A 13,662-nucleotide genomic window follows, 5' to 3' on the forward strand; every position below is an offset into this window, starting at 1 on the left:
ACAAAAATCCAAAGGGAAGTGCTAGTTTACATTTAATGGCTTGAAGATGAAGACAAATCACCCTGGCTGAAGTTCAAATTCACATGTGGTGGCTTCAGCATCCCTGTGATGTGTTTCTGAAACTGGAAAATAAACCCTTTCCCATCTTGAGTCCGGCCATACCACCAAATGTTAAGGGTGGCTTTGGTGGTGGAAGGCAGAGCTCCTTTCAAGCCTCCAATTTAAAGGTGGGTCTGACATGTTTGTGGGATCTGGCATGCCAGCTCCTCACCCCCGGGGCAAGGACCAGTGAGATACCTCTGTAGCCATTTGAGCAGCTGTATCTGTTCTTGCTCCTTACACAGACCACAGAAATAATGACAGCCTGCCTGATGATATCTCCACTGATTGTTCTTGAATGGCTCATTGTGGATTATGCAGACCAGCTCAGCAGAGGAGCACAACGTGAGTGAATGTTCACGGTAGCTAGCCACACCAGCTTCCCACTCCTCTGGGTAGAGGGAAGTGAAATGCCATGCAAGAGGTGATTTGCAAACCTCTCCCTTGCTCTCCATCCCATCAGTATTCATCAAGACTCAGAGTTTATAGCCATGGAGTGTAAGATGATTGTTCTGTCAAACCAGGGAAATTAATCCTTAGGAATGAGCAGGTTTCCCATTTATCCATAAATTGACTTGCCCCCGTTGGTAGTATAAAATGAGTGAAAGGATGTGTTGGATAGAGCATCCTGCTCTCTATGTGAGACGCCTCACAGAGCAGACAACCACCCTGTTCCGGAGAGGCTTGTGAACTCAGAGTAACTTCTCTTGGAAATACCTTCAGTGAGCAAAAATGAGGAGACACAAAAGAAGGAAATATAGACTAATTAAGCAGAATCTTCTCTAACCCAAACAATTTTGTGCTTTTTCCACAGGGCATCAGCAAATCTTGAAGGATGCAATTTCAGCTCTAGCCTTGAATTTTCTTGCTGTAATAGGGATGGAGTGAATCTTTTAGCTTCATCTGCACATAATTTTTCTGTAAAAAGCAGATTAATTCTGAGTCCCAAGTTTCTAGTACTCCGTGTTTTGATTTCCTTTTAGTGCCTATATAGGTACAGCTTAGGGAATTGGTTAGACAGATGGAGTTTGGCATGATTTTTTTTTCTTTTTTTCACACTGAATGTAAAAATGATATTTTTTTTTGTTCTACTATGCAGCTGAGATAAGAATGGCAGGTGGCTGGAAATAACTAATTTCTAGATAAATTGTATCATTCATTGCAAAACTCTCAGAATACATACATACATACATACAAAAAAGGGGGGAGGCGTTCTTCAAGTTGCAGACTAATGGCTGAAAACTTGTTGCATTAGTCATTGGACAACCTTAAGAGCCATGTTATTGTCAAACATACATTCTTTTTGATGCCCTCATGTGGAAAGCTCTTTTAATTCATAGCTTTGTCCTTTGCCTAATCTGATCCGTGACGGGTTGAACTGTACTTTATTCCATGCGCGATAAGTCTGTAAATGAACAAAGCTGATAGCTGTGGGTTTTATTTGAAGTAGATAGGAAAGTTTAAAAAAAATAATAAAAATCTTTTGAACAGAAGTTTGACATTTTAGAGCTAACAGCTTATGTAATTTACTAAATTCTATTAATGTGAGTACTTATCATCAGAGTGCCTGAACAGGCATGCAGTGGGTCACCTTCATAAAAATAGCAGCTAAGTACTCTTCATTTCATCTCCTGCTTCTTCGAGTTTGTTTGGAGAAGCAAAAGTACCAAAGGAAGCAGTGACAACATAAAAGTCATATGTAAAGAGTCAGGGACAAAAAAAACAATAAATCTGCCAAAGATATTTTGAACAGAGATAGCAATAATCTTGTCTTGTATACCTGACTCCAAATTGCTGATCTTTATTGTAATACCCAGCAATGTACTGTACTGGGCTGACATTTATAAAAAAAATCTTTTCAAGCTCTGCCTTTCAAAGCATTTCAGCTGGGAATGAATTGTAAGTCCACAAGGAAAAGAAGACAAGCAAGTAAATACTGTGCTCATAAGAAATTCAACAACAGCTCTGAATATTTTCGTTAGCATTAATTTATGATTTGAGATGAACAAGCAGTTAAAAAACAAGCAAAACAAACATAACAAAAACAAAACAAAACAAAACAAAACAAAACAAAACCTCGTTCTGTCCTGTGAGTATCCGCTTAGATACATAGGCAAATTTCATTTTTTTTGAACCAGTTCAAGGGATTGTTTCTGTGGAAATTTGGCATGAAGCTTTATTAGCAGAAACTATTCTCCCCAATGCCGATTTTGAATGTAATAGTTTGAACATTTACCAGAAGTAATTTCTTGAGCTGCATATCCACAGTGTCAGTTAGCTAATTAGGCAACTAACGTCATCAGGAATGAGTCTTACATGGTTTATATAATTAAGAAACGCAGTGTGATTTGCAGATATTCACAACTCTGTACAAGTGATCTGCAAACCTGGAATTATTAATTATAAAGGCATTCATAAACAACTGTGCATAACAAATTTAGAAATGTTGTGATCCCTGTAAGGGCAATTTGCAAACAAGAAACAAAAGGCAGAATTTGTTTAGACATGATTAGGAGCTAATTATTTGCTTAGCTTTATTTGTCATTGAAAGCATAGGCACATGCAAAGTTGCCAAGGCTCCGAGCCTCCAAGTTTTGGAGATCTTGCTGGGAAGGCAGTCAGGCTCATTCACCCTACTGTGAGCTGGTGTGGCTTTATGGAGGTCAACTGCATGGCAACTATTAACTCCAGGTCTGAATTTGACCCTTCTGCCCCAGGTTGGCGGCTACTTGGGTGTTTTTTTTCCATTTGCAGTGTTGACACTAGCAGCCGCACACAGTGTTATCTGCTCGCTGTCCACAAGCACCTGATTTCCATTCTTCTCTGCTTCTCTTTCACAGATTGACACATAGGTTGAATTCAGAAGTGCAGGAAAAGAGCTCTGTCTGCGAAAGGAGCCTGCACTCCAGAGGGTTTGCTCTAAACTATTGTGAGACCTCCGGCTACAACACAGGACATGGGAGCTTTTCTGAACCCTCGTGTCTTGTGTTGCAGCCAGAGGGGCACATCTTTTCAACCGAGTCTGAGACAAGTAGAAGAAACCAACATGAAAGAGATGAAAAGAGAGTGAGAGACAGGTACGGGCATGGGACTTCACTGAACGTCTGAGAGAAGCAGACTCAGGAATGTGATCCTTGGCATTAGCCTTTGGAGCTTGCTCCTAGATCCAGGGATGTCAGATTTCTGCCAGTTCTTGCATGCTGATTGAGAGATTTGAATCAGGTAGTAAAAGTTACTGTGCTTACAATGCCACTGGCATTGGTCTTTTTGTTTCTGTGAATTTGACTAGCATTACTGAATTAACCTCTAGATGGTTTGCAAGTATTTTCATGAACTGCCCATTTGAAATTCAGCACTTTGGTTTCTGTACTTCAGCAGCTGCGGGCATGAGCTCTCAGGAAGAAGAGAATTAAGTAACCTCACATACTTTGAGCAGAGAACATGCCTGTTCTTAGCACTGATTTTATTTTTTTTTTCTCATTGGGCCAACTTTTCCCCTTCTTCAAGATCTGCCTTCAGTGTGAGCCTCAGCTCGAGGAGGTGCTGCAACATGTTTTCTGTGGTTTGGCTTAGCTTTGCTGCTTGTTCAAAATATTGCATGCCAGTATGTTCCATCTAATCAATTATTAATGTTTACTCAACTGAAATCTTCCTTTTTAATACTTCATTAGACTGGATATACTAGGATATGACATTTTAAATAGCTGTATTTAAAAATGCTTATGCCGCTGAAATACCCAGAAGGTGACTTTGAATTTGTATTTGGGATTGTTAAAATAACATGGGAGATTACAAATGCTCTAGTTCCAGTCCTGCCATTTTCTACATCTTGTAGGAAGCAACAAAGACGTGTTGACGTGTCTTTGCAACAACATGCGACAACAAACATGGTTGAGTTTTGGGATAAGGTCTGAAAAATTTAGATTATGTTTCCAGACTGTCTATGAACATTCAGACTCTGCCCCATTCTGTATTCATCGATTTCAGTGGCAATACACACAAAACAAAGCGCTTCTCGAGGGATTAAGAATAGCAGAAGCTGGTCCTTGGATTTCATCACAAGAGTGATTGTTTTTGAAGATTCCCTTACCTGATAAATAATGTGGGTTTGTAGTCAGTTTTAGATTGCTATTTCCCATGGGCCAAACAAAAAAGCAGTTATAAGAAAGGTAAATAAATATTCTCACCTTCACTTCTCTGATCAGGCTCAGTGTTTCCTGCACAGTTTGTGTAGCTATCATTTAAATGAGAGCAAGCGAGCTTTCATTCAGCAAGCGTCCTTCTGGTTCAGTGCTGCTGGCTTAGTTTTCAATGCCATTCACAGTATTCAGTGTGATCTTTTGTGCAAGTCAGTGGAAAGAATTTGCAAAATAACGCCTGGGAGACAGATGATCCAGTGCCACCACTGCCCCACTGGGTTGAAAAGCCCAGTTGTCACCTTCCCTACCCCTCACATCTCTTTCAATCCCAGGAGCATGAAAGCTGATATTTGAAAACTCTTGAGAGAGAAGCTCAGCCTCCCACTATTCCCCTATTCTCAAATACATATAATGTTCAGATGTTTTCTGAGGAATAGGGGAGTGAGAAAGGCATCCCGGTCCCAGTGGAAGAGCTTGGAGGAGAGAATGCTTCAAGAAAAAGCAGGGATATGTGTACTTGTACCGAGATGTGGAGGTCTGGGTACAAATCCCTGCAGTTCCACTGGCTTCATAGAGCTACACCAGCTTACTTCAGCCCGGGCATTTTAGTAAGGGATTTTTCCCTTTCTATAGTATCCCATACACCAAAAGTTCCAAGAGTTTCTAAACTACTCACACTCAACAATGTGCTTTGGGGGAAGGGGGAGAGGTATTAGTGATATGCATTGAAATTCTTTGCTTCCTGTTGCATACATGAAATATGTATGCACTAGGAACACAAAGCAAATAGTTTGACAGTAAGATATGTTGATACCATGGGATAGGGGTATTTTTTTTGCTCTGGAATCTGCCAGTTAAATTGTACCAGTGAAGAAGATTTTTGGAAGTTGTTAGCCATCAGACTGAGGCCAAATCTTTAGTTTTAAAAAAAAAAAAAAAAAGACAACAGTTAAGTATAATTTTTTTTTTTTCCAGGAAGTATTGTTATTATAAACTGTAATTAGTGGTTTTAACCCAGCAGTATTTCATTTTCCTTAAAGGAGAAAAAGGCTCCTAGCTGAGTATCTTTGTTAGAGCTGTCAGTGTCTGCATTCATAAAAGGAAAAAGAGCTGTGATCAAAAACGGGCAATTTCTTGGCAGTTTAGGTGCACACCCCACCAATCAAGAAAGCCTAGGCCTCCAAATGATATTAAAATAATAGAAAATGGAATTTTGTCAAACATTCAGGTGTTTTTCAGAGAACCCATTTGCTCAAGTGAGAAGTTTATTTGTTGGTGATGGCTGAATACTTAATTACAGTAGCTGTGCTAAATATCACTGCTGGCGCTTGAGATATATTTAGATTCATCTCTGTCTCAGAAAACACAGCAATTAAAATGCAGCACTGTAACGTAACGTAACTGATAATAGGTATAGGGCTGAGGAAGGCTTGAGATGTTGCCAAACGTGCTATGGAAACCATAGATGAAGCATGAAAATGGTGGGAGATTTTCCTGCCTCTACTAGTCAGAGCCCTTACTCTGCTCCACCAGTGCAGCATGCAGCAGATTTTCAAGGGGATGTAGAGGAGTTAGGTGCCTCTGGCAGTAATGATCACTACAGCATTAGTCTTACTGTCTATAATTTACCTGCTTCATAAGTTTTGCCTCAAATAATGACATGAAACTTAGTCCTGAACAGATCTATGGCATTCCATTAAAAACCTCTTTTCTCTCTCCTGCCCTTTCACGTGCCATGTGTATATGTCATGTGAATCCTGAACCAGACCATGGGATTCCCACCTGGTCTGGCTTCTTGCACAAATCAGCATCAGTCAACACGATCCTGGTATCTCTCCCTGTAGGAGCTGTGATTCCACCTAGTGCTCCCAGATGGTGAGAGAGGAGGAGAGTACATGTGGGATGCTGAATCTAAAAGTTTGTCCCAAGCATGCCTGAAAACTCAAGTTGTTGAATTCTATTAAGTCCTGGACCCTAAGACTGTGCCAGAAGAGATCACAGAGCAGAATGCAAGCACATCACTCCTGGATGTATTTTTAACACTGCTGTGTCATGTGCAGGAAACCAAGCACAGCACATCTTCAAGGACAAACTGGGTAGGCAATGTCTGCTTGGCACACACTGTCTAACTTTGCTGGAAGAAACCTGATTTACAACATGTATGGAGAAAGCCTGCATTGTTATGGGCTCTGAACTTCCCAGGAGTTGCATTAACCTTGAAACAGCAATGTAATGAAGAAGTATCCTTGTCCTCATTTAAGCTCTGTTTATGCTTTGAAAGTCACACACAGTTCACTGAGAGAGTTTCTCCATCCCTCCTCAAACAGTAAATGCATTGATTGTCAGAGCTCCAAGCTGACAGTATGAAGAAGTGACTTACCCCATTGATCCATACAGCAGTGGCAGTGGATAAGTTCCTTCAGCCAGTGAGCCGCTTGGAAAGCAAAGGGGCTGGTCGTGTTTGCGGGCTGATTCATCCTGTGATCACTGTGTAGGAAATGCTAACAAGACTGGCAATTTATTCAAGCCAAAATAGAAATAGAAATAAAATTAAAACTCTTATCTTTCATTTACAGCACCATTCTTAAAAGCCCCTTTCTTGCGGTGTGTTTTTTAAATTGAATTATTATACGCATGTTGTACATGTCTTTATTTTCACTGAGAATTTAATTGACAAAAAGCTCATTTTCGACTGAAAAAGATGGCTTTTCTGGAAGCATAATAAGCCATGCACCATTAGGCCTGGTTATAGTCAGAAAGGAGCAGTAAAAATGTCACCTCCTAGCTCAGGTCATCTTCCTGAGAGGATCACAGGTGGTGTTTGTTCACTTTACTGACTAAAATAAATCTTATTTCCCTCAGCTGCGAGAACAATGCAGTTAATGGAGATTGAGCTGGGCTTCGGGCTGCATCCCATATATTCAGCAGAGATTAATTTTATACTTTAATGAAGAATGTTTATCAGTAGTCACGGCGCAGGGGAAGCATCCATTAAGAGCCCCGGGTGAACTTCCAGTAGCCAGACAAAGAAAGCGCCTTTGTAAAGCGAGCCAAGCCAGAGAGGAACCAGGAACATGGGTGCCGGTCACCTGGCACATTTGGGCAAGCAAGGCCAGCCTGCTGGCATCCAGCCTGCTGGCGTCTTCCCTGCAGACGAAGGACAGCAGCAAGGCAAGGTCTCGGGGAGCTTTTCTGTCACCCCGACCCAGAATCTGCCCACAGTCGCCCTGGGAGCTGCAGGATGAGACACACCGGGGTCTGTGGCATCAGGGAGGGTGGAGGGGAGCCCTTTCCTCTCTGTGCTGGCCCATAGGGATAGCTGGCTGCAGGAGGGCATTTCCCAAAGGTGTGTACAGTTTTCAAAGGCACTGCTGCAGCTCTTCAAGTGCTTCTCCCCTGCTTCTGCTCTCCACAGATGAGGTGGGACCTCCCATGCGATGCCAAAGGTGCATCTTCTCCGTGCCGTCGCAGTGCCAGGGAAGAGCTCTTGAACATACAGTGCCAGAGAAGATCTGTGGGTCACACAGCGTGGATTCTGCAGGAAGGGAATGTGCTGGGATTTGGGCATCCAGTGCATGGCAGGGAGCAGAGATGCTCAGGACAGACCTTAGTGCTCTGAGAGGGGTGGGGGGCAGACCCTCAGCCCCCACATCTGCACTGCCTCCTTCTCCGGGAGGCTTTGCGGTTTGTGCTTCTTGTACCAAGGTACTATTTTGGGATCAACTTTATAATTGTTTCAAATGCCATTGGCCCTCAGTGTCTGACTCAGGAACAAGAAACCACGATCTGGGTTGTAATTAGAGAAAGTGGTTGGGGCTGTTTTGGCTTCTGAAGCCATAACATTAAAAAAATATATATAAATAAAAAATGGAAAGGAGAATGGTGCAGAAAAGGAGAGAAAACCAGTGCAAGTGTGGTTGTGTGCCTGTGGACCCTCCAGACTGTGGCCTGAGGGATCTGGGAGTTGATGCTATAGATGCGTGTTGCCCTCATGTTCATCCTGAGCAACTTCTGCTGAGGCACAGCAGAAGTTTCACAGCAGGTTGTTCAGGCAGTGCTGCAATTCAGCGTTCTCAGCTGGAGCTTGGTAATAAACACTGGAAAAGGCAAAGGCATTTCCTTCCACCCTACTAGCAGGGAAGAAGCAAGGAGGAGGAAAAGGCACAAATATAGGTGGTGTGCACCCATCCGATGACGAGCAAGCAGCACCCAGAACAGATGGGAAATGCTCCCAACGCCGTGACAGGGCAGGCTTCCCTATTCCCACACGTGGCGCAGCGTCGCAGCTATGACTCGCACAGGCATCCTGAAGGAGCGTCAAATCCAGCTGGCAGGCGGCTCCCGACTTTCCATGGTGTCAGCCTCCCCAGAACGAGTCCCATTGTGCTGTCTGGGTGTCTGCCAGGCAGGAGGAGGCAGGGTTCCTATGCGGCTGTGTGCCTGCAGCCATCGGGACGTTTTCTGCTGTGCATCGGCTCACTGCAGCATGAATGTGGCCGTCGCTGTCCTAACCCCTCCTTTTTGCTTGATTTTGTCAAAAAAGATAAAAAATAAAAATGTCTTCCTTCCTTGGCCTTGCATGGACCCTGCCCGTAGCAGGAACCCAACGCTGAAGAACTGCGATGTGCCTCCTGGCTCTTCTGCTCTTTCTTCATCGGTGGGCTCCAATATAAGCAAGTTAATCAGGCAAAACACTTTAGCACCCAGCCATGTGTACGCTGCTGCACAGGCTAGCTTATATAGTAAGGGCTGACTATAGTAAGGGCTAAGAAAGGGCTTGCAAACTATTTAAAGGGGGGTAGTCAGTAACTCCTGCTACGTGCTGCCTCCTTCTCTGCCGCAGATCCATCCACACAAATTATAAGAAGAGCTGAATCACTGCGTTATAAATAGACTCGCTACGTATTTTTCCTCCCTGAAAATAATTTCAAACTGAACATGCCTACTCTATTCACTTTGAATTACTGTGCCTAAGAAAAGAGAAGAGGACATTTTCTAACTCCTTCTAGTTTCCCTATTATTAGTCTCACTGTTAAAAGCCTTGACTGTTAGCCTTTGGGATGCAAACCTGCTCCCGTTTAAGTCAATGTGAGTTTTATCATTGACTTAATTGGAAGTGAGATTGAGCCACTGGGCATGTGAGTGGCTTTGTGTAGAGCTGGAAACAAAATAATAAAGGAGACTGAGGCAAAATGTAGTGCCTTTTTTTTTTTCTTTATTTTTTTTTCTTTCTTTATTTTTTTTTTTACATCTAAGCAATAACCCAGCTTTGCCCAGCCTGCCCACAGTCATGCTAAAAGGGAAGCCTAGGCTGAAAGGAAGTGCTCATAATATTATAGCTTAATTAGTTTATGGGAGAAAAATGCTGAAGGGGAGAGGAGTTCCTGTTGTTTGTTTTTTATTTTATTTTTTATCACTGCTAAACTGACTAACATTGTCTGCTTGATGCTAACTTAGCCGGAGTCCTTGCCCTGTTCCTCTGCAGCCTGCCCAGGTTGCTGCTCCCTCTTCAAGCCCAGGTTTTAGTTTAATGACTGTCATGCTGGGTACCTCTGAAAGCACAGAAAACACTTCTTTTCTGTGTATCTAATTTGCCCATTATTAACATTATCCCCAATCTTTTAAGTAGCTGATTATTAAGCAAAGAAATAGCAGTGAAGCAAGGAAAGAATGCGATAGGGAGATTTACTGTGTGGGAGGCAGAGATAAAATTAGATTTCTTTAAGCTGTGTAGTACAGTTATTAGGAAGTTAGGCTAATTTTTCAAGAAGCTGTCACTTAAATAACCTCATCTTATTATTCATGCTGAGGTATTTACTACAGAAATTCTTTCCCCCAGGTCATCGTCTTTTTCCAGTGGCAGAAGTTGGGAACTCAACAATTGTTTACGTGCCCGAATAATGCAATGCCATGTTATGGTAATGCATATAGTAGATTATAAAAGGATGTGATTTAAAAACACTCTGCCAGTGCTAGTGGAATTGTTTGCTTGGCCTCTTTTAATGTTTTCACCATCTTTCTCTACATTTTCAATCCACAATCTCTAAGTAGAGACAGCAGTAAATTTCCCTTCCCTTGATTTGTTCTTAATGTTGCTTCTCTTTATCTGCTGCCTCTTCTAAAGGTGTTGAGCAGCTCCAGCATCAGTCCCACTGACTGCTTACAGCACCCAGTATCTCCACCAACACAGGGCTCAAGGTCTATTTTTCCTCTTGGTTGCTTGCTTTTTTTTTCCAGCTGTATTCTGTAGCTCCAACCTCAGTGTTGCTCCCTGTCTTGTCCTGTGAATAAATTTCTCAGACTGGATTTTTGGCTAATCTATAGGCTCTTACAAGTATGTGTAGCTCTTAGCTTGGAGTGCTTTTTCTAAGTTGTGAACTGTCTCAAACAATTTCTGGGCTAGCCAGTTCTACGGCTAAGTTCCCAGACAATGCTTGGCAAAAATTTCTACTTATGCTTCTTCCAACATAGTGTCTCCAATTCTACCCCTCTCTTTTCCTTTGCTTTACAGGACAGTCTCAGCATCTACTTCTCAACTCCAGTTTGGTGGCACATCAACCTGCGTGCTCCTCCTGAGTATCTCGGTAAACCAGGAGAATTCTGCATAAACTCACGTGGCTTTTTACAGCAGATTCAACCTCTCAAACCTCAAGGGGACTTTGAGTCCACTAAATATGAGGAACTTAGTGGAGAACAGCAGTTTATTGTTTTTATACCACAAAACACAATAAAGGGATTGAGTAGGGGGAAAAAAAGTACATTTATCATGCCTCCATTATTTACCTTGTTAGCTTAATCTCTTGCTGCTGGTAGTTTGCCAATAAAAAGTGTCCTTCCGTTTTTAGAGGGGACATCATTGTCCTCTGTTGTGTGACTTCACATGCCAAATTCTCAAGGTTCAGAAAAACAGTCAGCACACTGTGCAGAGCTGTGCTAGCTGTACTAGGCTGCCCATTGCACACATGCTTTAATTTGAGCACAGAAAACCAAAAGATATTGAAACTATGAGGTCCTTCAAAAATGGCTAAGATTTGGGAGCCTTCTTAAAGTGGTAAATCCATGTGTGCCCAAGACTCCTCCTGATTAGACAGCGAGAGACACTCTTGGTTCCATGGGGGTATCAGCTGCTGATCTCCTGGGTTGGAGTGTGCTTAGCTGTTCCTCTAGAGAAGTTTGGGGAGATCAGAGCTACAACAGATTTCATTAAAAAAAAAAAAAAAAAGTTTGCTTGTTTAAAATGAGAATGATATGAACTACATGGCAGGCAAAATATGGCCTTAAAACTTGGATGCTCTTCTAGTAGGGGAATGGAAACCTAGAGAAGATCCCCAATCAACTGCTGAGGATGTTACCTTCAAAATAGCAACTTACCAGAAAAATCAGCCTTTAAAGCAACCACTTTGATTCATAAACATATGTATAAAAAACGATAAGGAAGCCCTGAGACTAGACCAAAAAGGATGAATATGATTGGTTGAGGCTAGAGTGGCACAGTTTTGATAATTCCAAGAATAGGACAATGAAAATATTGTTATTGGGATATGAATTTCTCTTTGAAACTTCATACTACAGAGTGATTAAGTAGCATGAAGGAGCTTGTTTTCAAGGTGGGTACAGAACTGGTGGAGAGCTAATTTAGGACGACGTGCTACTGATGTATGTACAGCTCTTCTCACCTCTACCAACTGCTGCTCTAATTCTACGTGTGTTCCCTTCTTCCTCCTTCCTTGTCTCCTCTACTTTCTCTCTTTTTTTTTTTCTCCCTCCCCTTCTTCAAACAAAGCAAATACATGTTCATTTTATTAGTACTGATAGGTGAGGCAGCTGACTTTGAACCTGCCTGGTAAATTTGCATGGCAATTTCACAAGACCATCAGGCTCATCTAATTCTCAGAAGCATCTGTCCTTAAAAACACTTGTAGCAGAAGTGACATTGTAAACAAGACAAGCGTCCCCAATGAGCAAATGAAGCCTTTCAGAACCGAGTTTCATTTAATATCACACGTCAACATTCAGTCAATTGTTTTCTTAACCTGATTATGGCATTGTGCTTTGTGAGCAATAAACACTACATTCATTTTGCTCTTTTATAAGAAAAGAAAACTTGGTGGTAGAGCATTGTAACTCGGGAGTGCAAAGACAGGCAGGAAAACTGCAACTGGGACATTGATTCAAGGCAGGGTGTCTTGAAAACATCTTTCAGACTGGTTTTTGTCTCCCTTGGTGAACTTGACCTCTTCCTTCAGGCTTCTTCTGCTGCAGTATGTGTGACTGTAGGACAACAGGGAAAACTTCCTTCTCCATCATGTGAAAACAAGCTTCCCCAGTCTCCAACACGCACACATACTGTCCTGCTCCTGGATGAGCACACTGCACACCTTCTGGGGCTTTGCAGATGCCAGCCAGTTGTTTTGGCAGCTGTGCATCTTCTGCGTCTTCTTCTACATCTTTCTTCTTCGCCTGGCTCTCAAGGTGCCCCAGTTGCTGTGAGTTTCTTTCCAATGTCCCAGATTTCCCTTTGTGTCTCTACACAACTCCCTCACAGCCAGTCTTTCAAAACTTTGAACTGTTCTGCCTTTGTCCCAGCCCTTTGCAAAATGTGATTAGTAAATATTTACCTGGCTGAGAGGCACACTGTGAGGCCTAGGGGCTGGCTCTGCAGTACCTGCTGTGATGTGAAAGGCTAGGAGATAAGGAGGTGAGCTTTACTTCAGCTAACCCTTAGACTAATTGAGCTACTTTCTAAAAAAAATATGCAATGTGAGAGCACACAACTTCTGTAGGGCTCCAATAGCATTTTGGGGGCTGTATTAGTTAGATGGAGCCACACGCAGCATCCATCAGAGGGTATGTTCATTACTGTTGGAGCAAGCTGATCCTCCCTTCTTATTTATGCCCTACAAAGTGTAAATTTCAGAAACGAATAGTTGATCTACTCTCTATGCAATGACACATTGCCCAAGGCCGAGCCTTTTTTTTATTTTTTCCCCATGTATCTGCTTGCTCCATCGGATCATGCCCACATACCGCTATTTCAGTTCCTAACCTAGCAATTATCCAGCTACATGCATGTGCAGCCAGCACACCGAACACGACTTCCTCCCCGGTGAGTTAAATGAAACTCAGGTATCTTTTTCCCTCCTTTTATCAAATTGACCCTTTGTAAATTATCCTGTATTTTTTTGCTTTGTGATTGAACTGTAGCCATTTAGAACTATAAAGATAAATCCTTTTAAACCCCAACTTTCTTCTCTTGACAGTTTGCAATTCTTTTTTTTTTTTTTTTTTTTTTTATGACTAATTAGCTGGGGGCTTTGTGGATAAGCTGTTGGCTTCAGTGCCTTGCTTCAGGACCCCTTCCTGCTCAAGTGTAAAAGGCAGAGAAGCTGCAATAGCACTGCTCAGCATCAGTTTTCCCCCCACT

General features: G+C 42.3%; 1 long non-coding RNA gene across 4 annotated transcripts in view; it reads left to right on the forward strand.

Moving 5' to 3' along the window:
• Positions 1-11,511, forward strand: part of LOC311431182 — a 49,690-nt gene extending 38,179 nt beyond the window's left edge. Inside the window, exons 3-5 of one of the 4 annotated variants that reach the window (XR_014689301.1) lie at positions 2,940-3,176; positions 10,078-10,156; positions 10,750-11,511. This is a non-coding gene — a long non-coding RNA (uncharacterized lncRNA). Of the gene's footprint in view, positions 1-2,939; positions 3,177-6,082; positions 9,436-10,077 lie in introns of those variants that run through there. The other 3 variants (XR_014689300.1, XR_014689302.1, XR_014689303.1) reach the window with 3 other exon arrangements.
• The last annotated feature ends 2,151 nt before the right edge of the window (positions 11,512-13,662 follow it).

The sequence above is a fragment of the Aythya ferina genome (genome assembly GCF_964211825.1).
Source record: "Aythya ferina genome assembly, chromosome: 2".
In the NCBI taxonomy this organism is placed as follows: Eukaryota; Metazoa; Chordata; class Aves; order Anseriformes; family Anatidae; genus Aythya; species Aythya ferina.